The sequence below is a fragment of the Rhopalosiphum padi genome, chromosome 3 (assembly GCF_020882245.1).
Source record: "Rhopalosiphum padi isolate XX-2018 chromosome 3, ASM2088224v1, whole genome shotgun sequence".
In the NCBI taxonomy this organism is placed as follows: domain Eukaryota; kingdom Metazoa; phylum Arthropoda; class Insecta; order Hemiptera; family Aphididae; genus Rhopalosiphum; species Rhopalosiphum padi.
In genome coordinates this window covers 55,481,882-55,507,232 of record NC_083599.1, presented here as the reverse complement: position 1 = coordinate 55,507,232, position 25,351 = coordinate 55,481,882, and the positions used below count along the sequence as shown (strand labels likewise).

Below are 25,351 nucleotides of genomic sequence, written 5' to 3'. Positions count from 1 at the left end.
GCCGAATTTCCAGCCACCGCCGCCGCAATCCGACAACCAACGTTATAATAATGTTACGTTATTATTTATTATTTTATTATCGTTGTGACGTGAGCGCGTCGTCGTCGTCGTCGTGCACATCCGACTACGCGAGCGCCCGACGAGACTGACGGATATCGTGTACGTATGTGTATATGCACACTGCCACACGGGTCCGTGGCTCGCCACCGTGGAATAACACGTCTCGGGATCCGCGTGATTTCAACCGTCTCATGACATAACATATTATTATTAATATATACCTCAATACCTGCCAGTATTTGTGTTACACTGTATATTAATTACCACTTTTACAGGTCGCATATTATGTCATTACTGTCGCGATTCGCGTGCAAACTACTCCAAAATAGACGATCGCAACACGAATCTCAATTTTTATCAAAAATCAGATTTCCATTTCATAATGTTTAGAATGTCTCCTCCTTGTGATTACGATTGATAATGAAATCTATAATCTTGATCGAATTTATAGGTGAAAATCCATTAAAATGTCAAGGGGGGGGGGGGGGCTAACATTTTTTTTTAAACATGATCCCATAAATAAACCTATAATATTATATTTTTAACGATTTTCGACTTAGCTCACCCTTCAGACTCCAAGCCTCTGCAGGAATGTCTGCCAATGAATTATTCAAATTATGTTTTTCCTCTAAAAACAGTTATAATGTATTGGTAATCTATCAATATATGTACATAGGAAATAGTTGCAATTAAAAAAAATATATTGGTCTTAATAAACTCTGGGAGAAAGAGTATTTTATAATATATTGTTTGGATTTCAGACTTGATATTTAACTATAACTACTAATTATTGCGTAGGAATCGTTGAATAGACACGTGTAAGTGTTAACAGACAATAATATCGTAAATTCGTAATTATAGAAATTCAAATTGAAAACTTAACAAAAATAAAAATTTGGTGGTTAAATGCGATCTCGAAAAAGCTGAGTTGATGCGACGTACGTAAAATTGTACGCAAAGGATGATGAGTTCTCAGAACTTTAGGACTTTAGGAGGTATGCTTTTGTACATTATCGATGTTCATTGTAGGATCTAAGGAAAATACTTGTCTCTCCTCATGGAAGTAAAAATCAAAAATGTGTACCGCACACTTATTACTTGGAATGAAAAATACTCGTTGGGAGCTTCGCTTGAATACTATGTATATCACTAATAGTGTGACATTTTTTTTTGATGCTGGTCTGTCAAATAATTATTATGATTTTGATTTTGATGAAAATATTTTACTCCGGCATATAAAACACGATGGTCTGTCGAGATTCGCGAGAACACAATATTGCAATAAATAATAGGTAAGCCATAAAAATAATTTTAGATTTAGGCATTAGGGTAACCCATCTTATAGTTATAATTTAATGAGTGTTATGACTCAAGTCCGCTTTTGAATACATTAAGCATTTTCATATTTGTATTGGGAGTATATGTAGTTCAATGGGAGTAAGAAATGACAATGTTTTGTTTAGTAGAAAATGTATAGAAACAAATTTATAGTGCATATTATATAATATATAAATTAATATTTTGATGATGAAGACATATTTGAAGAAATTTGTATATTTAAGTACATTTTGTTGAAATTATCAGGTTCTTTTTATTTCCGCAATGCCGTATAGCTATTGGACCTCATTTCTCGTTTACTGCATTGTATCGGTGTATTACCGATAACAATTTCAACTGACTTACTAATACAATAATATTCCCCTATTACTAGTAATTTATAAATTGAATTGTTAGTCTTATATCTATGCAAGTTGCACATAAATCTTTAGTGAATAGCGGCGAACCACTCCAGACGTCTAAACGTCTAAACGTATAAACATCGTTTCGTGATCTGCGTTAAAAATGCCTAAATTTCATAGCACTATAGCAGTATTTCTACTTTATTTAAACAGTAGATTGTATAATATAATAGACCACGTCATTTCTTATTAAGTTTAATTGGTTTTTATACATAAAATGAACAAAATAAAAATTATATATGAATGCATATACTTTTAGAATAAGAGCATATTTTTGCATGTTTCTGAACATTTTAAGGATTTTTTTTTATGCATATTTAAAGGTTTTTAGTACATACAAATCCGGACTTAAGTTATGACAGTTGACAATAGGTAGGTTAGTATGACAATATTGACAGTATGCATAATGCATATTGTAGCCTGTAGTCTGTAAGTATATTATATTATATTTTATACAATATACAATATATCAATATACATAGAATCAAAGCCGTGGAAAGGTCCATCAGGGCTCCTAGTCATTTAATATATTTTCGCTGTTTTTAAAGTTAAAAATAGGATTCAAAATTCAACTCCCGACAATATATTCATATTTTATAAGTTCATAAAAGGAAGTTCTAGAAAAAATTCTATGGTGCACATGAGTTGTTTATTATTGTAACTATTCAAAATGAAATGAATTTACTTACAATAATATGTTGTAATCTAGGTTTTGATAAAATAATTATATACAATAATAAAAATATCTAGTATAGGTACTTAAGAAGTCGTTATTATTTGTTAGTTAGGTATTATTGTTATCGATTAACTTTAAGTTAAAATTATATAAAATATTAAAAACATTAGTTTGTTAACATAAAAAACAATAATTAAACCAAATCGAATTAACATTCAAACAGCTGTATCTTATTTGAAAAAAATGTATTTGGTGAAGGTGGGAGTTAACATAAGATATCTTATATTTAATAATAATACTTAAATAATGCAAATCAATGTTCAAAACTATTTCTATCACTCAGCGTAATATTATAACAGCATATATTTTATATCGTAAGCATTTTGTAATATTTGTATACTAAATATATACTTATATTAGTTATATTGTGTATTATTGAATATAGCCTAAATTGCCCTATATTTATGATTTATATTAATAAATAGTAAAACTATTTAGCGCATATTATAAATAAAATATGTATTATTAATATATTAATACCTAATAACATATAAGGCATATTTTATTTCGGCTTTTACGCCCCTTGCCCTGGCCAGTTTCGCCAAGCCCTAGTTACGGTTCTGCATACTAATATATCGTTTTCTTCTTCGTATATTATACTTTGATTTAAAGTCATTGAATATATTATATACCCAGCATATCTTATAATCTTACATCATTGTATAAATGATTTTTAACGATAATATTACGATAAAATGGAATTTATAAAATAGTTAATATTAGCAATATAATATGTATTTATTATATTATATACTTACTCGTTATGGTAGTACGTTTAAAAAGTAGTTTTCTTTTTACAAGTCAAACTTCCGTTAGGTATTATTATTTCATATAATATTATTATATTTATTGGTATATACAACACGATCATCACAGCCGCTGATTTCCGCGACATTGCGAATTGCGATATACCGTGGTTAGAGTTCAATATAGTAGCTTCAGGTAAAGTAGGTACCTTATATGTTCAAAGTATAGGCACGATGAATTCTGAATAGCTGTAAATTTCAATAAAATGTATTTTAAAATAGACGTGAATAGCATTAGATAAAAAAAAAAAAAACGTGATTGTTCTGCTTTATACCTATAGTAATATGTTTCGAGTGTACTTTGAGTATGTAGGTACCTCATTAAGTATATAGGTCACTACTCACAATAATGATAATTCATTTGAAATAAATGATAAATAATTGCATACAAAAGATAATACTCAGCGGAGACGTGTGAACTATTATTTTTAAGGATAATTTATTTAGGTAGGCACATTACTATTAGTTTATTTATTTGTCCATAAGTATATGGTATGTATACTAATTTTCCATGATTATATTACCTATACTATAGGTCATAATATAGTATAAAGTTTATATAAATATTTTTAAGTTTTCTGTAATAATGCAAGTCCCATACAACAATTAAAAATATGGGAAATACATTGTTTCAATTTTTTCCTAGACGCTGAAAATTAAAATTTTATACATAACTTATCAAAATCGCGTGAATATGTAAAGAAATGTCATACAAATCTACAAGCTAAATACCTAAAACGTTAAGATTTTTCATACGTTTTTCTTATAGTAAGTATTCTAAAAATGGACACAATTGGTTTTGTTTAAAGACATTAAAAATTTTAATATTGACATAATATTAAATAATATTTAAACAATATATAACTATAATGATTTTTTCTTTGACAATTTTAACTATTATATCATAATTCAAAACATTTCAATCACATTATGAGGAATTTCGTACTAAATATTCAAGCTTTTTTATTAATAAACAATAATTTTATGATACATTAATCGAACATTTTAAATACCTAAGAATAACAAAAAAGAGCAAAAAAATTTGAAAATTATACCGTGTTTAGAAAGGTAGAAAACTTAAATATTTAGTGAACATTTTAAGTGTCTATGGGTATTTGATTATGAACTATACAAAAAAATATTAAAAACAATTTTGTCGACTGATAAATCAAACTAATATGCGCGTAAATTTTATGTTTTTCTATGTTTATTTTTAGTTGGTATTATTTGATTATTTCGAAAAACATTGGAAAATTTTTAATTTTAAGTATTTAAGGTCTAAACATTCTTCTCACTTCTCTTATTTTTACTATTATTAATCTTACTTCCAACTAACTCATATGCATTATTTCTTACTTTTATCTAACCCTAGTAACACCACAAATATACCTTAAATTATTTTCAATGATATTTTTAGATTCTGAACGGAATGATGAATGTATTGATTTTACAATGATGTGTGTTTTTTTTTTTTTGTGTCTGTCATCACGTTTTGGAGTAGTAATAATGCTTCGATTTTTGACTTCAGTCCCTCTTTGAATAGGAAAATTCATCTAGTTGGTACTTTGGGGAGTTAAAAGTAAAAAATGTCCAGTAGTTTTTAAAAGCGTCGGGAAACGGGAATTTTTACGCATAACTACTTTTCGACAAAATCAATTTTTTGATTTTGCTGTAACTCAAAAACGAATCATTTTAAATATTTGAAATTTTCACCAAATTTATATTAGTGTTATCCATTTACGATTTTTCTAATTTTTTTTGTTTGAAATGCCTATAAAAAATTTATCTATTCAAAACTTCTTTAAAATTTAATACAAGGTTCATTATAAATTGTACTTATCGCAGTAAAAAAAATCAAAAATCGTTAGTCACAATTTTCGTTTATAAGCATGTAAAGTTTAAGTGTTTACAAAATATATCAAAATTAAGAAAATTTGCAAGGAATTTTAAAGTTGAAAATTCTAAAAATATTTGTTATTTATACCTAAGGTTAAAAAACCCAATACAAGGTTATCCATAAGTTTTCTTTCAAGTGACTGTAAAAAAAAAATTCTAACGTCAATATAGAAAAACTTTTATGAGCGTATGAAATTTAATTTTTTACGAAATCGCGTAAAATAACAATATATTACAGTTTAAATATAGGTAATAATATAATATATCCAACTAATTATCATTGACTTACAAATCATCGCCATTCAGAATCGTTTTTCGTATACAATGATACCCGTCATTGCATTCAAATTTAACAAATCCATTATAGTGACCCACTTGCCCACTTTTTTTATTTATGATCTAACACTCAATTATATATATATATATATATATATTATATTCCCTACCACTTTTGACTTATCTAGTTTTAAACAATTTTCATGTTACCATAATTAGCATATTTTATCATATAGGAACTGTCATAATTTATGATTAAAAAGGTATTTAAAAATCAATGCGTTTTTAAAATTCTTTCTTTTTTTTATTGGTTAACAAGTATTTAATTAAATGTATTATTTTCAATAACTTTCCTAGTCTATTAAAAATAAAAATATATTGTAAGACTTATACATTTTTGAATTCCTTTCAGAACCAATATTTTGGTATTCAATATTCATACATCAATAGCCATATACTATATTATACTATCTATAACCAATGATAGTATTATATAGCTTATAATAATATAAAGTTATGGTTAAATAATATGTATAGTTAAAGAACATGAATTCAGTTGTGTTTTAATTTTTTAAAGAGAAAAATAAACTAATAAAGTACGTACCTCCTTATACACTACGAACAAGCAAATTTAATTGACAGTATTTTGGTGGTTTGTCAGTGTGTGACAACTAAATTATCTTCAGTTTATTTATAGTCGGTGCACATCTGTACTCTCAAGTATATGTCGATAATTATTATGGTCACTGCTCCTAAGCCACTCAAAATGACATAAAATAATGATTGTAACCTGAAAAAATAAATGAGACTTAGGTTAGATGGATTTTGATTTTGAAACAAATTTTGATTCATTTGGTTTAAGTTTACTAAGATCGAAGCAACTTTAGGCACATAAATAGATGTTTTTTTTGGAGGGGGGAGTTATTAACCTTTTTCAGAATAGTTGAGGCTTAAAAAATAATTTTTTTATTAATTATAAGTTACTAAAATACGATCTTTGAGGGGGATAGCTCCTATCGCTCTCTTAAATTACGTGCCTGAGCAGCTTTTAGTATTACAAAACTGTTATTGTCATAATATCATGTATATCATAATACACTTTTAAGAAATTCTGTTATTGCAATTATATAGATATTTGTATTTCAACTGAGAAAATAAATATTGAAATAATTAAAGCGGGCTTATTACAATATTATAATTTATATAGTCATCCGGGGAAGGGTTTTTAGCACTATTTTTAAAGGTTTTTTATATTTATCAATAAAAAAGATAATTATAAAATAATTATAGCCCTCCTTTGATTGTATCATATATTCATATCTATTAAGTAACAGTATTAACATTATTAATATACTTAAAATCTATTAATTTTTAATTTCGATTTATAAAAATTAACATTTTCAAAAGAGTAAGCTGTTGAACAATTGATGGGAAAGAAATAGTAATACTCATTTAAAAAAAAGTTAGTATCGCCATAGACCATAGTACTCTCCTTAAATGGTATAAAAAATATAAACAACTAAAAGCATAGTTTAAAATATAGTTAATTTAGTGTAATATAGTACTTATAATTTAAAAAATTTAGAAAATACAATTATAAAACCTAGGTCTTTGATATTGTACAAATATATTTAAATATAAAAAAAAATGGGATTAGATAGGCTTGATGAATCACTCTGTATAATATTTTGGACAGAGTAGAAAATTGTTGAACGTGATGAATATTTCATATTGGTTAATTTTAATTTTATAATATATAAAAGTGTGTATTCTATTAGGACATTGTAGGCAACTAAAAAAATGTCAAATAAAACGTATTATAATTTAATATATAAATAGATAACTAATACCAAGGTATTATTGATACGTATGTAAGTGATAACAAAGAAAAATGAATAAAACATATTAAATTAAATTATCGAGAATTGTCGCTCCACCGTCGCGGGCCAAAACAAAAGATCAGTTAAGGTCAAACTACATGTACCTAGGTATTACATGTATAACTATAAGTACTAGTTAACTAGTTAACGATTTTTATTGCGCAAATGCAAATGTACCTATACATAATATTATACCTTATGTTGGTGCAATGCAAATAACGTCTTTGACAGCTGTAAGTATAGCAATGAAGACGTTTTCAGTGAGAATTTTACTTTATTTGAATAAGTTAATAATATACATTATGTGCCTATGCATATTATAATATTATGTACACTATAGTGAGGCAATGTCACAGATTCTGTTCTAGGTAAGTACCCAAGTTATAAATTATAATATATAAATACGCGCTGTTTACATTGTTTTCCGTTCAATAGGTTTTTATAACAGAATTGACTTCTTGAACGATATAATAGTATTAATCATAACTCATAAGTACCTATTAAGTATATTTTTAAATTAAATTAAACATTGAACACCAATATTTTTTTTAAATGTTATTAAAAATTTACGATATTTTTAAATAATGAGCTGTGTTGGACATTAAAGTGCTTGGATCTATTAATATCAATAGTTTCAAATAACCATAATTCTACATAATATTTCCAATTGGTATACCACCGTGGTATCGTTATCGTTGAATGGTTATTCTTATAAGTTATATAACGTATAAATATGTTATATACAGATTACACACGGTGTTTTTTGAAAGTAAATGCTAATTTTATCGAAACTCATTAGAATTTTTTCTTTACAAAAATTGAAGTGATTAAAAAATAAAATTGCCGAAAACAATTTTTTACTTAAAAACAAAGATTTTATCAAACTTAAATTAAAATCATAACTAAAAAAGTCAACAATTTAAATTATCTATAAATAGAACAAGAAACAAAATATTATGTCATATCTATTGAATGTTAATTGTTAATATGAATATTTGCTGAACATTTGAACCTTTATGGCTAATTTTTTTTTAAATTATACAAAATATCGATTTAATCAAAAACTGGTTTTGCATAATAAAATTTCCAAAAAATGTCATTAATTTTTTGACCTTTAAACCTTTTTTTTGTTTACCTTTAAATGGATCACTTCGTACTTATAATAAATTAGTGAGCGATAAGCATAATATAGCGACATTTTGATTGTGGAGGAGATATATTTAGATAAACGTTTTTATTAATATTTTGGTTCACTTAGTGTATATAGGTAAACACAATTAATATTATAATGCATTCCGAACGCCATTTTCGTTATTATAGTCCGGTGAATAGGGTGCGGCTGTGTGATGCTGCGGTGTTTGTGTACTGTGCGCAAGTCGTTTGGGATGGACCCATCTCATCGGAACTTCGGTCCCTGCCTCTTTTATAAAAGGGGGTGTGCGATGCGTTTGCCAATTCGTTGTTCGCGGACACCATTTTTTTCACAGACATTCATTCATTGTATATAATGTATACTAGTGCAATCAAATAATGACATTTATAAGTTTATATATACACAATAATGTTACATATAATGCTTGTGGTTTACTTGCGTGTTTTTCTGCACATTTATTAATTATTACCCATAAAAAAGAATCTTGAGTTTTTAGAAAGTAAATTGTTTTCAAATTATTCAACGAAAAAAATGTCATAAATATTATTAAAAAAAAAAAACAACATTTGTTTATATGATACTTGCATAAGCCTTGATGATATCCTATTATGCGCTTAAAGAAAATGAGTTTTCCTTAGAGTTTTCCTGGAACCTTTTATTTTAAGTGACATCGAAACAATGTAGTTAACTAAGAGTTATTTATTACTACATTATATTATTGTTGTTTTTTTTTTAAATTTTTTTACTGTTAAGATTTCTTGACAAAGTCATTTATCTTTCTAATTACTAGTATATTATTGAAGGCAATTATACAAATACTGATACAAGTAAATTCATCAAATTTATTTGAGAATTCTTTTTAAACATTTTTTTTTCTAAGCCAATATATTTAGGATATATTCAACGTATAAACATTTGAATTTATAAGGGTAATAATCCATAGTTTGTATTATTGTAATTTGTATTATATGTATTGTCGATTACTGTTTTAATAAAGTTGAAATAGTTTAAGCAACAGCTAACGACGTATAATATATACGAAGATAGCGTTTAAGTTAGCAATAAAATATCAAAATGTCGTGTTTTATTGTATTAATGGCATTTACTTTACGTTAGCAAAGTCTTACCTATTTCAAACGATAGTTAAAATCTTTATTGACTTAGTTATTTATGTGTTATTTTCGTTATATCACCATATTTAAATGAAATTGCTTAAAGTCACATTTTAAATGATAAACAATAATCAATCGTTCTTTCCACTTTTCATTAGTGATATATAATTATGTGTATAGTTTATTAGTGTGCACTGTGCACAGTTACTATTTATAATCTATTTTAAAATTACATCCTACATAATTATGAACGTTTTAGTATGCATAATATAATGAATAGTAAGTATAATATTGTACACTAGTTATAGTAATTGGCGTTAATATAGGTACATCAGGAAAAACAAACATAATTTGGTACTCGCACTACTCTTAAGTTATAATTTAAGTATAATGGTAGATAACTCCAAACATTAAAATGAAGACAATATTATCGAAGAATATTAGTACGTAACCTAACTAGTAACTTGTACTATAATACTTTCTTTAATGTACCACCAATTAATATTATAGGTGTTACGAGCCCGGTGCAATATTATAAAATTAGTAATAAATTAAATATAAATGAGTCGAAAAACATTTAGGCTCAGTTAAATAATATAAAGAACATGTTAATGTTATAATACAAGTTAAAATGTTAAGAGGGTGCAGCGCACTACTTGTTTTCTCTCTTAAACAGAATTTACGTCCAGCAGAATCAATCTTGGATCATTAGATTTAATATTGGAGTGAATTAATTGGCTTATAATCAAAATTTAAATCAAGAACATTGTTTGTGTTTATACGTTCATTGTTCATACGTTCATTTTTTTATGATATTAAAATGTTTAGCAACTTATGAGCATCTTAAAATTGTAAATTGTAATATTTTAAATACTAATTTATAACTTGCATGAAAATTGAAGTATTATGCTGAAAGAAAATCTGCTATTTTGTGCATGGTTCATTCTTATTTTCTTAGTAAGAAAATAAATAAGTACCAGACTCCTTAAATATAATTATTACGATGTGCTCTTTTATACTCAAATAAACCTGTGTCGCTAGTAAATAACGTATTTTAATAAAATTACTGGTAATTAATTAATTAACATTTATAATTCATAACTAAATGAATGAATAAATATTAAATATTTACACAATTACTAAATAATAGTTAATGACATTTAGGTAACTTAAATTATGATTCATATACTTACGTATTGATATATAGTATTTAGTCGTTCGTATTAGTATTTTTAATGGTATAAATTATGTATTACTGTGTCCAAAAGTGATCATCGTAAGAATGTTATACTCGTTTAATTTATTGCGGTTGGTGAAATCATGTTTATTATTCACTCCCATATAGTCATATTTTGTTAAATTAAATATGATAACTGTATATTTTCGTAGTTATTAAAAGAGCAAGTGATTTACTAATTTAATATTTATAAATTAAACTATTTTGATATTTTTTGCCAATAATATTTTACTCGAATATGTAGGTATATTCAAAACTAGTTGCGGAAATGTTTTTAGCAAAAATCACGAAATCCTAAATTATCATAGAAAAAACGGTTATATTTAGCATCTGCTATATTCATGGATATAATTTACAACGAATAAAATAAACGGGTGGTTTCATGTTGTTTAACTGCTGCATGCAGGTGTGTTTTGATATCGTATAGTAATTATAATGGTTCAACGCATTTTCTCAGTCTACAGACTACAGTTGTTGTTAACCCCTTTATTCTCAAACAAAATTAAAATATATGGGTTTTACAGAACTTACATTTATTATTGCATTATTGTATATTATGTTATGTTATATTTTTTCATAGTGAACACATGCCACAAACGTCAAATAGAACGGCATAATATCATTAAATTATAATTAAAGAAAACACGCTTTTCGTTACCTAATAAATGTGAATAGTGGATATACATAATATTTATACATTATATACATATGATTTATAATATTATATTTATATGGTTATATAAAAATAATTTATTAATATACAAAAGCAATAACAGATTTATTCGAAAACAACCAAACTCTTAAGTATATATGATCGCTATGTTCGTTTATTGCTCTATATCTATAAAATATAATATAATAATATACTGTAAATATTTTAGTGGCTGATGTATGAAACTTTTCGAGTTGTCACTGCCTCGAAAAGTTGTCTAAACAATAAATAATTTTTTTTATAAATACACTTTAAACAGCGTAAACACTAAAGCATAGCTAGGTACACATTTTATATCTTCTCGTACCTAATGTAAACACTCAGAATCTGAACGCATTTAACTATTCAAGGTGAATCAATTGATTCTTTTGGAAAAAAATGACGGAAGTTAATATATTATATGGGTTTTTATTTTTAATTTTAATCGATCACTAGCGACGCGTTATTATACTTATAATCGTACTATATACACTTATTAAAAGTTGTTGTTGTTGTTGTTGTGGTGGTCGTCGTCGTCATGATGGTCGTTGGCTATACGTTCAACAATGATCTCTTCCGAAAGTATGGCGTCCGAGAACGTAACGTCCGGTACTATGACTTCCGGCGGATCTTCCTTGAAACGCGGGTGACGTTTTTCGAGCCGTCTGTACGTCTGTGGTCGATTGGCGATCACGTCGCCGATAATCTCGTCCAGGCGGACATCGTTGCGACCGCGGCGCACATTGCAGTCGCGGAATCGGTCTTGCATCCAAGCGGCCAGCTGGTCGTCGGCGGTCAGATAGCCGGCCGCCTGCAGTTGGCCCAGGGCGTCAGCCCGCAGACCGGCCATGTAGTGGTCGGCCATGGCCCGCGCGTGGATGGCCTGGAATGTCGGCCCGGGCGCGGCGCGCTCAGCCAAGGCCAGCGCGCGCAGTCCACAGCGCCGCCGGCCGGCTTCGATGCGGTTCAGCCGGTCCAGTTCCATGCGCTCTGCCCGGCGCTTGGCCACGTAGACGGCCTGTTCGCGCCGGAGCGCTGTCGCGTCGTCCTCGTACAGCACGGTACCGACGGCCTGTTCTAGAACGGCTTCGTTCAGTACCTTGGCCAGCAGGGACACCTCGGCCTCGAAGTCGAGCAGGTCGCCGTAGGTCACCTGCGTGTACGCGTCCAAGCCCGTCTTGCATTTGACGATCACTTCCAGTGGCTTGACGAGATCGACCGGTGTCAGGACCGTCTGCGCGGCCGCCTGTACGCCCCGCGACAGCGTTTGCGGCACCGACGGGCCGCGCGCACACTGCACACTGACGTGGATCCGGCCCATGTCGCCGGCGGCCAACTTAATTTTGCGCCGCAACCGGAGACGGGCCTCGCGGAGCTTGCGCTTCATGATGGGCGACGTGATCGGTGGCGGCGTGAGTGCCCTGGGCCTCGTCGCCCGGTGCACGTACGCGCCTCTGCCGTTCAGACAACAGCCGGGCGGCCGCTGCGGCAACGGTTTTTGCGGAGCCGCGGACGGACACCCGATGGTAATCGGTTTCCAATTGACCAAGATCATGACGGAGAGAGTTGCGTCGAGTACTCCGTTCACGAGACACTGCGTCGTCGAGTATGTTTATTATTCGTGTTGTACAATATTAGTGTTATTGTCGCATACGAAGGACATTCGCCAGTATACACGTAAACGTATATTATAATATAAAATATTATCGTCGCTATCGTTACGGTATATACGTAGATCATATCGATAAAAAATATGAGTATAATGTTATTTGCGTGTTAATCCACAGCGTCCCCGTGATCTGTGGTCTCGTAATGATACTTGTTTTAAATGTACCGAGCTTGTCCGGAATATGCTGTATCATGTCATGTATAATGCGCCCCAGGAAAAATATCATATTTTTGACGTTTCTAAAATATATCAGTTGATTTAAGTTACCCTGCAGGGTAGTGAGTACACCACACAAGGAGGTTAACTGGCTTACACATCAACAGTATTTGGTCATTTTTATTTTCGCTTATACCGATCAAGGCTTTTAGTTTTAAATTTAAAATAATTGTATTTATGGACTGGTGCGATTCAGGGTATAATTAAACAAAATAATTATAAGATTATTTATTATTATTTATATCATCTGAATGTACACAGACACAGGGGGAGGGTTTGGGAGTTCAAAAACCTATCAAAATATTTTTCAAAGTTTTTGTTTTACTTGGGCTCAAAGAATTAATTTGTAATCAACACGAGTTCGTTAGATAAGTACCCGTACACATAACATTAAGTCCTTATAACATAAATTCTATGCTGTTTTGCACAGCCTGTGAATTATATACTTACATAAGTTATATATTTTTACGTGGTTGAGTGTGCGGGACCGGGACGTGAAGCGCATACGACTTGCGGATGTCTGTATATTTATATATTACATGTGTACACGGCCGACGACGACGGTTTTGAACCAATTGAATTTTAGATATATATATATTATAATACCTATTATTAAAAAAAAAATATATACAAAAACTAGATGAAAAAAATAAAATCCATTCACTGTTGTTCGAGTCCTGTGTTTTCACAGCAGAACGAAAAAAAGATTATTTTATTTTAATGGTAGAAAGGCCAAGATCCGTCCCGGGTTGTCGCACATTGTAACCTTGAATCATACCGTGAGCGTTTTTTTTTTTATTTTCCACCCGACTCGACATTATTACAACGGCGGCGGCGTTGGTCGACCTACGGGACTTTCGTCGCAGTAATTGTGTATCAAATCCACAAACAAAGAAATCTCTCCTACCACCTCTGTCTCTCTCAAACTATCCTAACTCTCCGTCTTTTCTATCTCTCTCTCTTTCTTTAACATTATATGTATTATACACATTCAAATTCGACATAATATTTTATAATCGATAGGAAGGATACTATATAATATATATATGTACTTTATTAATTGTTATATTAACTCTACATCATTCTCATTTTTTTTTCTATCTTTCTTTCTCACTCTATATTTTAATCGTAAACAACTAGTATATATCAGAATGTTAGATTATATGCCAGTATTTTAGTCGAGTGGTAAGAACTAAATGAAAAATAGAATAGAATACAACTCGACTAACGCCTTTACCACGCGCTAATACCTATAATGCTTGCATTACTCATATTTGTGGCTGGTGTCTTCGCAGGTCTTACTGTACTGTATATAATATTATAATATGAACCAATATAATACTTCATCGTTTCCATCGCCGTATGCACAATAAATACCATTGACTATATTGAGTATTGCCTATATAAATTATAGCAGTACATATATGCTCAATAATAATATTATATACACCTGTATACGTATTTAACGTTATATTCGGTCTCGCGTGAAAATTGTTTCCACCATGGTGGATTATACGCACGTATAATACCAACACTTGTACCTCCTCGTCCTTTTCGTCCTTCTCCTCGTCCTGTACGCACATACATTTAGTGTGCAATGTGGATGATTATGTATTTAGAGCAGGAAACGATCAATATAAGGTGACGAAAATAAACTAGTTACTACCTATAGGCTATAGCTAATACACTTATACGTGCATATATTATAAGTTATACGTAACATAGCAGAGCAGAGATAATTAAAATTTAAATGGTTAAGGAATTAAACGTATTCGTTGTTTTTGATTTTTTACGATACTTATTAGTTATTTTCCAAACTACTTATGAGTATGTAAAATATCAGGATATAAAATGCGCATAACTCGCTTTATGGCTTAAAATAAAATATTGTTAAAAAAAAACAAACTAAAGAACACAATAATATTGTCATTTAATGTTCTTATATTTTTAATTTTAATAATTAATTTACTGGTAAATTCACTATTTCACTTAATATATTTTAAGAAATATCAATTTTGTTAACTGCACAACATTTTAATTCTAGTGTGTTATGCAAAGACGGAGACAACTTATGTGAGTTTGACTTTTTATTAATATAACTAACAACATTACGTGTATTAAACCTACAAATGCAATGTGGAGAAAAATATTAACTTAATTCTAATATAGTTTAGTTTATTATTATTTGCACCTGGGCTATACATAGAGCGATCGCGAAGTGCAACTTTTTAATTTTTTAAATATTTAGTAAATAATATATTTTGTTAAAAATTCATGCTACTATATGCCTTTTAATTTCTCTTTTGCTATGTAGTACCTATGGGCTAAAGTGGCTTAAACAATCACTGCACGTTAGTAATGATTATTTAGTTTTAACTATACAGTTATATACATATATATTATAATTTGACGTATACCTATTTATCAAATTAACTGGAAAAATCGAGTTACAACAATGGACTAGTTAATGTTCATCTATAACACTATTAGATATAAAAAACAGATTTCGACCAGAAACATTGCCAGCAGCACCTCGTATCGAATAGTATAAACATCAGCGTTTTTTTCACTGTTCCAAGTGCTCTGCCAGGGCGTGTCAGATTTCATTGCGTCACGGGGAGAACAATAATATTATAATATAATTGTCATGCGGTCATTTCCGTCGCATTTTCACGCCGGTCATAATTCACCGGACCGCAGTAACCACCACCGAGCGTTTCGAGAGCACCTTACACCAGCCGCTACATATAATATTATAATATGACACTTGTAAAATATATTTTTATATTCCTTCCCCTCCTAGGACCCTACAAATATATATTGCCGATGTCCGATAGAAGCTAACAACCGCGGACTGGACCGGAAGAAAACTCGCTGCTGTTGTTTCGATCGAGACGACAATGACCGCCGCGCGTTCGTAACACGATAAACGACCGCGGAACATAGTGTACAATATAATATAATAATTTAATCGGTCGGCATTTGGAGGTACTTGGTATACCTAAAAATAATATATATATTATAAAATTATAAATGTGGCGCGTACAAAATTCATAACAATACTATTATAATTATGTCGTATTGGCTATATACAAGCGTATATTCCGTTGTTACATTAAATAGGAACGTCAAAAGAGATTGCCGTGAAACGCAATACTTTTTCATTATAATATAGAGTATACGTTATGACGATAGAATAGGTATGCTGTACTCGATATAATATATTATATAAGATTGCATCGTTAATCTTCAAAACGAACTTGAAACTTATAGTCAAATGGTGTTATAAATGGGGAATGAATTTTAATATATCTAAATGTCACTCGATGATGCATAGCCAATAATATATACTCGTGTATATATAGCTGGGTCGCTGGGAACAAAATAGTATTATTTTATAAGTATATTGTTTTAATTATAATATACAAGTTATTGATAATATTTTAAACAAAACAATTTATTAAAATACAAGAAAAAGAGGCTGAGATATTTTTATAACACTTTGGTATATTTTTAATGTATAATAAGCAGAACATCAAAGTATAAAGGTCCATAATACCGAACAAACAGTTTTTAATTGCAATCAACTTTATCGTGATAAAGTTTAAAGTAATCCAGACGAGCGGCGTATAAGATATTATATATTGTTATATTTATAAAGCGAACCACAACTCTTGCATGCGCACCCTTCGCCATTATATTCCGTTAAGTCAATATTTGTATACACTTAACTGGGAAATAGGAATTGCATTACTTGGCGTTATAGTATTATATGTTGTTATTATACATTATAATACCATATCAAAAAACCTTTTTAACCAATCAATATTTTCGTATATCCACGCACGCACATAACTCTGTAGTCTTCACGTGACGCGCATATCCGTGCGTTCGCAAGACTATAATAGAAATGCAAACCGAATTAATTTTGGTATAAGACATCGTGTAAACTATCGGCTGTTAAAATGTGTACATAGTAATGTAATATTAATATATATATACTTTTATAGTTTTATACTCGCTCCGCGTTTAATATAACAATAATTGAATAATATTATATGATGTTATATTATTTATTATTTTGAAGGTAAACACTAAACACACATTTTATCAGATATTAGATTTTAAGCGAAGTGATTTAACGATGATATGTGTGTGTCTAGCGTTACCTTATAGCTTTGGGAGCAGTTAATACTTAACAATTTTAAAGTTTGAGGTTGCAGTTTCTGGTAGAAAATCGGATCGATTGGATGGTCAAAACTTAAACTCTCAATACTTTTTTATAGGCTTTTGAAGTTAATTATTTTTACCAAATTGAAATGTTTGTAGTGTTTTTGTCAAAAATGACCATAATTGATCATATTATTAATAATAAAAAATTAAATTACTATTAGGTATAATAGCAATAATAATGTATAGTATTAATAAATCATAAAACATTTATCCTTAGAAATAGAGATACACCTCAAAATTTTTATTTGTTAATGATAAATCATTGCATTTAATATATTAATTACAGTGAACTACCTACCTACCTTTCATTGGCATGGTATATTGGAAATATACTATGTATATCTGATTGACTGTAAGTCTATAACCGTTTTTCTTAAATTTATTTTGAAGTTATTTAAAATCAGTTTTTTATCATTATTATTTTATAAGCTTTTTGCTTTACTGAATGACAGTATACTTTATTAATTTTACATAACTTAGCAAAATATTTTTCTGAGAATTTCAATAATTTTCAATATACAGTAGCGTCGTGGTAATCAGAACATAAGCTAATCTAAAAGACGTGGTAATCGAAAGACTTCCAGTGTACATCGCCACCGTTCTATTATTGTACTAATGTAGCTCAATAAAATAATAATCATACGACTGTATAATATCACACGTGTGCATCGTTAAGATTCCATACGTCCAAAATGTAATTAATTATTATATTTACTGTACTCAAATAGTTTATAGAATTATACACAAATTAATAAAAAAAAATGTTAAGTTTAAATTGCAAGCCAATTTTATTAACAAAGTCATAGGTAATTTGAACGATTTGGTAATCCAAACCCGAACGAACTCTTTCCCCGATTCCCTTTGGATTACTGTGACACAACTCTATTAAAGTTAAATGTCAAACTTGTAATTAATATTAGGTACTTATGAGTGTAGGTACCCATTTAAAATGTAGATGAGCTTATATTGAGAATCACTATAGTCTATAACTGATAGAGAACAGTGGTACTTCGTAAAATGTTTTCTGATTTGAAATATTAAAAATTAATATATAATTGAAAATAGTTAATATTGGTAAAAAAACATCATTTTTCAAAAATGTTTTTTTTTTTTTTGTAATTTGTAATTTTTCTGTATAAACGAGTGCACGTTTAAAAGAATCACCTTATAACATTATAAATATAGTACGTATTATGATAATTAATTATTTTTATGATTATAATTACTTGTATTCGGGTAATATTCGGAAAATCAGAAACACTGTTTGACGAGAAAAAAGCATTAGTACGATAATGTATAATACTATGTTGCGAATCATTTATTGGAGGAAAAAATACTGTAAGCATGTGGAAAATATAGATATGCACGAATCTGTTGTCGGCGTTTTTATGTAGCAGAGTATTATGCCTAAAATATATGAGACGCTGTTATAAATTTAAAATACATCGTAGTCTATATTTTTATTTATTTTTTTGCACACGTTTTTGAAGAAGCCTACATACTATTTTATTTTTATGTAATTTTATAAATTGTTCCATAGGAAATAATAAAAACGATTTATTACCGACAAAGAACGAGAAAAATGTACCCGTTACGCTAGTTAAAGTGGAGAAAAAAAGAAACATGAACTAAATAAATGATCAAGGCCGTATTTACGGGAGGTTTTTGACCCATTGAAAATTATTATTATTATTGTATTTTTATTATATCGAGCCGTATCGCGTTAATTCATCGTCGCGGCTAACATTTTCGTCGGCCACGCACAAAAACAATATACAGCCAACGGTCATAAATTTTGCAGAAAAATAAAAAAATAAAATAAAATGTCTCGATTAAGAATATTATATTATAATATCATAGCCATGTACAAGTACGTCATATAGCAGTATCTTGTATACAGTTTTCTTTTTCTTCTTTTATAAAACAATATAATAAGCTCGCACATATAATTTATAAAATCAGCGGAGCATGGTAGGTACGACTATCCGGGTTCAAGTTGCTTGGATTAGCATATAAATATAATTTGTTCATCACCCGAAATAAAATAAAATTGTTCATAAAATAATTTAAGTTTATGTAGGTATATAGCAGGGTATGCTGAATAATAATTGTATGATGCCCATGTGTAATATTACAGTAGTTACTATTAATATTATTGTTGCCATTGTGTTAAATACATATACGTATACAGAATGATTCACCGACCTAGCTTTTTTTCAATAATGTAGCATTCAAAACCTGCATTTTTGAATTTTCAGTTTTACGTAAAGACCATATTTTTTTATATACTTTCATGAGTTTTTTGTACTTGTATTAAGTGTGTTCTGTGGATGAGGTACAAGTTTCTGTTTTTTTATGATTATAACATTTATAACAAATTCCCTTTTCAACTGTTAATTATCTAGCTAATACATTTTCTGAAAACTTTGTTATACCTATCGGTTATCAGAATAAAAATTTGAACGAGTAGTGTTTGGGTTATTTTATATTGTGTACTAAAGATAATAGTTTTATAATAATAGGATAATAAGACATGGGTAAATGGACGCTATGATGATGATTTGAAAATTTTAGTAATTAATATTAATTTATTAAAATTTATAATGAGTAAAAATGGTCCAAGTTTAATAAACATTATATTTGATATTACAAGTTTTTTTTATATTTTTGTAAAACCATTTTTAAAGACTATTAAACTTAGTATAAACTTTTAATAAAATAAAAAATATATTTTTTAAACTACTAGTTAGAATTTAATTTTGAAGTAGGTGCCATTACACCAACATTTTCAAAAAAAATGATTCACTAAATAATTTACAATACAAAAATGGTGGAGATTCATTTGAAAAATAGAAGTACGTTTCTCCAAAAAACACTTTTTAAGTAGCATAAAAAAATTTCAAGAATTTGGAAAAATGGTCTGAGTATATTTCAAAATCTCTAAATCATAATTTTAATACATTTATTATTAAAGGAAAAATATGGTCGAGCATGATTAAAGAATCATTCTGTGTCTCTGTATACATAGTATTATAAAATAAGTAGGTTTTGGAGATTCTTACCTTTGCATGTTTTTATATTATTGTGGTTGTAGAGTATAATATATACTCAATAGGTAAGATAAAAAAAGTATATAATGAAATTAAATACAAAGTTTGAATTTTAATTTTTGAATATTTTGTTACAAATGTTTTATACGAGAAATGTAAATTTAATAAATTTAAACATCCTTTTATAATTATTGATATCATATAAGTACATTTTTTTCATAAACCTACACATATTATATAATATATATATACCATTTTTATTTGTTTTTCATCTTATAGTTTTAACTGCTATATTTTAGTAATTTTAACTACTAATAGCATGCTGCATGAATGATTAATATTTGGTACATTTTTAGGGGGAAAAAAATTCTTAGCCTTATTAATAGAAAATATAGTAAATAAACCAGAAGTACTTTTGTTAATATTATTGAAAAAAAAATTAGCTCCGTATCTTAAAATATTTATTTATTTATTTTAATTGCATATCTGCATGCATACTTTGAACATTATTGGTGCAATAATTTCTGAATTCTATAGTTATAACTTATAAGGTGAGAACTCTGGTAACAGTACTATATAGTACCTACTATATCCGATAACTGCGATAAGTAATAAATACATAGCTGTATAAAAATAATATCGCGTTGCCGATATATAGTATGAAATGTTGATTGTTATTTGTTATGTACATGTTCTTAGTGAAGAAACACCTAAAATAGATATCTAACAGGCAGTAACAGGTTATTAAAAAAATTTATAATGTCTTTGATCAAAGTGGAGTATAATATCATGATGACAATAAATAATATAATAATATTATAATACTATTATTATTTTATATTACGAGTATATTTGTATATAAATGTGTACCAATCACGTATCCAACGCTCAGACTAATTATTATACTTAGATATAAGTACGTGAAGTACGTCGATTCCAGAATAATAATTTATCGTGTCTAAACCTTCGCGACAACTATCACAGTATATAGTATTACTCTCTATCCATCGTCTTTACCTTATATGTATAATAAATTATACTTAATAATATTATGTATAAGATTTCAACGATACCTAATAATAATAAATTACATTACGGTTTATTAATAGGTACATTAGTATGATAGGCACTTATATTGGGATACCTAGTTGGATAAACAAAATATGTATTAAATCACCCTATATTTATCATATGCTTTGATTTTAATTTTATCTAAATTGAGCTTTTGAGAAAAAAACAAAAATTGTCTATAAGGATTAAGGGCAGGTTCCATGCGACCGATCTCACTCTAAATATTCTAACCCTTTGATACAAAGCTTATCGACTAAAGAAATTCTTGCTAATCCTTTAAGACGCAATTGGAAAAAACCCGTCATACATTAAAATCAATAAAAAAAATAAAAATAAAATATGTAGTATTCTAAATGGCTTCTTTCGTCAAACTGTTCGATGTACTATTTCACTCAAGTCATCATATATTCGTATTTCACATAATATACATTCTGCCGGTATACCTGTATACTATTAGATAGTGTTTATAAAATAAAGAAGAAAAATAATTAAATCGTTTTAAATGGCTACCTACGTTAAAATAATTAAATACATCTATATTAAAATGGAATATGGTTATGTATTACAATACATTATATGTGTAATCTAATAACAATTTGAAGGATTAATTTAGGCCATACATTAGTTAAAGTAAGATATCAGGCTAATAATAAGTTTATATTAATGAGATTTTTTTTTTTAGAAAATGCTTCATTTTACCGTGATTCAAGATCAAGTTTAAGATTTATATCAACTACCAAGTGCAAGTACATAATGTATGTATATAATAGTATATATATTTTAATAAAATATTTTAGCTTCATTATTCTTTCATAACATATTATATTACATAATTGAAAAAATAATACAGTCCGATTATCAAGAATTATTATTATATTATTGTAGATTCAAATATAACTATAGTTGCGTATTAATTACCATTTTTATAAAGAAAAATTTGTGTATGACGAATTGAATGTATAGTTATTATTACCTGCAATTTTATTTCACTGTCGTTTTCATATTCAATTTTAGAATAGGTTAATTTTTCTTATTGGTTCTTAATCGTCAATATGCGAGTGCCAATGTACCAACGGCAGAAAAAATGTGTTTTGACGAGTGAAGGGTCATCACGACTTTTTTACCTCCTCCCTGTCATACAATCCGTATCATGTTAACCCTCGGATATGTAAATCAATTTTTCATAATATTATTTTGTTCTGTCGGAAACAACGTGAACTACCTATAATAAATAATATTATCATGTATATTGCAACATTAACGTATACAGGGATACCGCTAAGAATTATGTCACTCTGTACACACACATATATTATTCTTTTAATACCTACATAATTATTTTTTTTTCTTTTTACACCGTTGCGTATATCGTGCACACACACACACACACCATAATAATAATGTGTGTACACACACGTCCGTAGAAATAACGTATAAAAAAAAGTTACAGTTACGGGTGGTTAGTGTTGACAGGTGGTGTGCAGTGCATATGTAGGTACTGCTGCAGGGTTTCTCAAAATATGACGGACAAGCCGTGTGCAGCTCTCGTCGTACCGCACCACACACACACCTGCCGGTGAACAAAGTTTTTTTTTTTGAATTTTTTTTCTGTCCGCTTTGTTTATTGGTAAACGCCATTGGCCACCTGAGACCCGTCTGTCGGTGTAATTTTCGAGTTCGCAAGGTACCAGCACCCATAAGCCCGCTGCTACTCAGTTGCAGTAGTCATTACAAAAACTGCAGTCCTGTAGAAAAAAAATTAAAATAAAAAAAATAGTGCCATAACAACAGAGTAACCGTTTTTTTTCTTTTCATTTCATTTCTAGTTAGCGATACGCACACACTCGTTAATGCGTGCATAATATACATGACGTATATAATGATATCCGTCCGTGGTGTACCTATACGTGTTTGTAGTTTGTATATTACATGCGACGACGGCATCGCTTCCTGTTGAAGTTTGTGCGATGTCAATAAGCTGTGCTTTCGAAATTTGAACCTACTTCCGGTCTACCGCCGAACATATATTATTGGTACGTTTTATTATTATTTATATCAATATTATAATATACAGTATAGTATAATGATGATTATAAGTAATAAAAATAATGCTCGTACCTACACGTTATTGTACATCATAGCGGTAGGTACGTTTTATTTATTTGCTAACGGTTGAATTTAGTACGAATAAATAAATGCATTATTTGCACTCTAAAACCACTTTTCGCTACATATATATTATTTTAAACGTAATTTTTTTGTACTTATAATATATTATATCATAAGCATTTTATATGCAATATTTGAATGTGTACAACGTATATAATATGCAAGTCTAACATAATAAGCAATAATATAATTTATCATAGTATGTATTATAGATATACCGTGCTGGTATAGAAACAAAAATATCCTCTGGTGGTAATTATGTTATTTGTTGTACTGACTACTGATTGTTCTATGATAAATGATAATCAGATGGTTCTGTCAAATTACGAAAAAAATATAATCATTTTACGCCAAAGTGATTTCTCATGCATGAAGAAAATTAGTGTATTAGAGAGCATGCAACTGAGTATCAACATTTTACATTTCTATAGTATTTAATTATATTATTAAAAAAACAATCGTATAAGGTAGGTATATAAAATATTTTACAGACGGAACATTTAATATATTTTAGTATTTTACATACACCTACATCTCATAAATGAACAGTAGTTGAATAAGTGACGGAGGTGGATAGATACTACATAATATTATTGTATTAGAATTTAAAATATCATCAAACATTTGATTTTAAACTCAGTGAAAGATATTGAATTAATAAAGTCTTAAAAATAAACTATTGCACTTTGCAACAGGAGAAAATATAAAAAAAGAAAGCTGAAATCTATATGAATAAAAAAATTAAAATTATTAAACTTATCCCCGTCATTTTGACCTGTGATCACACTGCTAGCTGTAATATTTAAGAAATAAATAATATTTTAAAATCATGGATATTAACCAAGCTATTGTTTTTTTTTACCCGTATTAAATTGTTAAGGATAAGTTATTTCAAGTTAGAATTTGAATTGTTGGTGGTACGTCGATTTAGCATCATTATAATTATTTATAACACGTGTTTTTAAATGATGTAAATATACCTACTACATTATATTTTGTAATTGCATCTAAAAAAAAACATGTATCAGCCACACATGGGTGTAAAACGTTTGTACCCGCAGGCAAAAACACCGTTTCAAGTTATTGTATTTAATTTCGTTTTATACTGAATTGTATAGATATTATATCATACAAACGATGCGGTGTTATCTTTTGCATTTGAAATTATTGCTTTTTGATTGATAGTGTCTATATAATGTCTGTTATAAGTGTTCATTGCGAGTATTTTTTATTTCGACGTATGAAAACAGCTAGCTATATTTTAATGGTCAAAACATTTTAATTAAATGATTTGGGCAATAACAATAATACCAAAACCTTATAAATAAACCAAATCCGATTTAATCGTGAAACCGAG

The 25,351-nt window shown here is 28.9% G+C and overlaps 1 long non-coding RNA gene across 1 annotated transcript in view; it reads left to right on the top strand.

Moving 5' to 3' along the window:
- LOC132927863 (uncharacterized) overlaps nucleotides 1-25,351 on the top strand; it is a 76,065-nt gene that overhangs the window by 10,481 nt on the left and 40,233 nt on the right. Inside the window, exons 2-3 of the long non-coding RNA XR_009661874.1 lie at nucleotides 22,508-22,580; nucleotides 23,652-23,858. This is a non-coding gene — a long non-coding RNA (uncharacterized LOC132927863). The remainder of the gene's footprint in view (nucleotides 1-22,507; nucleotides 22,581-23,651; nucleotides 23,859-25,351) is intronic.